Source organism: Cebus imitator, unplaced genomic scaffold (assembly GCF_001604975.1).
Source record: "Cebus imitator isolate Cc_AM_T3 unplaced genomic scaffold, Cebus_imitator-1.0 Scaffold491, whole genome shotgun sequence".
Classification (NCBI taxonomy): domain Eukaryota; kingdom Metazoa; phylum Chordata; class Mammalia; order Primates; family Cebidae; genus Cebus; species Cebus imitator.
The window spans coordinates 323938-326518 of NW_016107806.1; positions in this window are offsets into that span (position 1 = coordinate 323938).

Here is a 2581-nt window from a genome sequence, read left to right on the forward strand (position 1 = left end):
TGGATATTCCCATATTCCTATGGTGCTTGGTTCAATTGGATATTCCTATATTTCTATTGGGTGAGATATATATATATATATATATATATAGTCTTCTTCCCTATCTTACATTATAAACAAAAATTCATTTCAGGTGGACTACAGATCTAAATTTGAGTAGTAAAACAATGGACTTTTAAAAAAATAATCCACAGGCCAATAATGAGTAACAAATAATGAGTAACAAGATTGGATCAGTAATGAAAAGTCTCTCAGCAAAGAAAAGACAAGGACATGATGGCTTCACTACTGAATTCTACCAAACCTGTAAAGAACTAACATAATATTGAATGGGGAAAAGTTTAAAGTCTTCCTCTATGAATTGGAATTAGGCAAGGAAGGCCACTTTCACCATACATATTTAACATAGTACTAGAAGTCCTAGCCAGAGCAATCAGGCCAGAGAAAGGAACAAAAAGCATCTAAGTTGGTAAAGACTAAGGCAAATTGTCCCTCTTTGCAGATGACATGATCTTATATCTAGCAAAACCTAAAGACTCCATCAAAACTTCTTAGATCTAATAAACAAGTTCAATAATGTGGCAGGACACAAAATCAACATACAAAAATCAGTAGTAGTTCTAGACACCAATAACAAACTATCTGGAAAAGAAATCAAGAAAGCAATCTTATTTACAATAGCCACAAACAAAAGCTAGAAATAAATTTAAACAAAGAGGTGAAAGACCTTTACAAGGCAAACTATAAAACACTGATGGAAGAAACTGAAAAGGATATGAACAAATGGAAAGAGATTCAATGTTTATGCACTGGAAAAATTAATACAGTTAAAGTGACCATCCTACCCAAAGCAATCCATACAGTCAATGTGATCTCTATCAAAATATCCATGTCATCTTTTTACAGAAATAGAAAAATAATCCTGCAATTTGTATGGAACCAAAAATGAGCCTGAATAACCAAAGCAACGCTGACCAAAAAAAAGACAAAGCTGGAGGCATCACTGTAGGTTGTTTGTGTTACTATAAAGGAATACCTGAGACTGGGTAATTTCCAAAGAAAAGAGGTTTATTTTGGCTCCCAGTTCTGCAGGATGTATACAAAACATAGTACTTGGCATTTGCTTCTGGTGAGGGCCTCACCAGAGGAAGCTTACAATGAATCCTGGTGAAAGATGATGGGGAGCCAGTGTGTCACACAGTGAGAGAGGTAGCAAAAGAGAAACAGGGGATGACGTGTCACACTTTTTTACAATCAGATCTTGCATGAACTCACAGAATGAGAACTCACCTCAACATCCAGTATTAACCACACAGTAACGAGATGCCACCAAAATTTTCATTTGGGGCTGTTGCAACCTAACTTTAATAAAATTTAATAGACATTATTTTTTAGAATACTTATAGGTTTACAGATAAAATTGAGTAGATAGTACACAGAGTTCTCCTATTCTCCCTTGTCCCCTAGCACACAATTTCCTCTATCATTAGTATCTTGCATTAGTGTGATACATGTTTACAATTGATTAATCAATATTGATATATTATTATTAACTAAACTCCATAGTTTACATTAGGGTTCATTCTTTGAGTTTTACAGTTCTATGGGGCTTGACAATTACCTAACGTCATGAATCCCAGTACAGTATCACACAGAAGAGTTTCACTGCTGAAAACCTCCTTGGGTTCAACCAATTCATCCCTCCTGCATGCTTGGCAATCACTGATCATTTCACTGTCTCTACCATTTTGACTTTCCTGGAATGTCCCAGTGTTGGAATTATACAGTGTATAGAGTCTTTAGACTAGTTTCTTCTTAGCATTCTGTATTTAAAGTGCCTCCATGTCTTGTCATGGCCTGATAGCTCATTTCATTTATCACTGAATCATATTCTCTTGTGCAGATATACCACAGTTTGTTTAGCCATTCACTTACTGAGGGACATTTTGGTTACTTGCAGGTTTTGATAAGTATGAGTAAAACTGTTGTAAATACTTGGATGCAAGTTTTTGAGTGAACGTGTTTTCACTTTGCTTTGGTAAGTATCTAAAACTGCTATTTTCAGGATTATATGGCAAGGCTGTGTTTAGCTTTGTAAAAAAAAAAAAAAAAACCCTGCCAAACTGTTTTCCAAAGTGACTAGCATTTTGCATTTCCACTAGCAGTGACTGAGAGTCCCCATTGCTCTGCATCTTTGACAGCCTGTGGTATTGTCACTTCTTTGGGTTTGAGCCTTCCTATTAGGTGTATATTATAGTGTAGTGGCATCTCATTGGTTTAACATGCAATTTCCTAGTGACACAGGATTTTGAACATCTTTTTCATATGCTTATTTGCCATCCATATATCTTTTTCTGGTGAAGAGTCCAGATCTTTTGCCTATTTTTAAATTGGGTTGTTTGCTTTTTTATTATTGAATTTTAAGTGTTCTTTATATATTTTGGACAACAGTCTTCCATCAGATCTGTATTTTGCAAATATTTTTTCCCAGTCTATCATTTGTTTATTCATTCTCTTAACAATGCTTTTCACAGAGCAGAAGTTTTTCGTTTTAATGACATTCAACTTATCAATTTTTTCC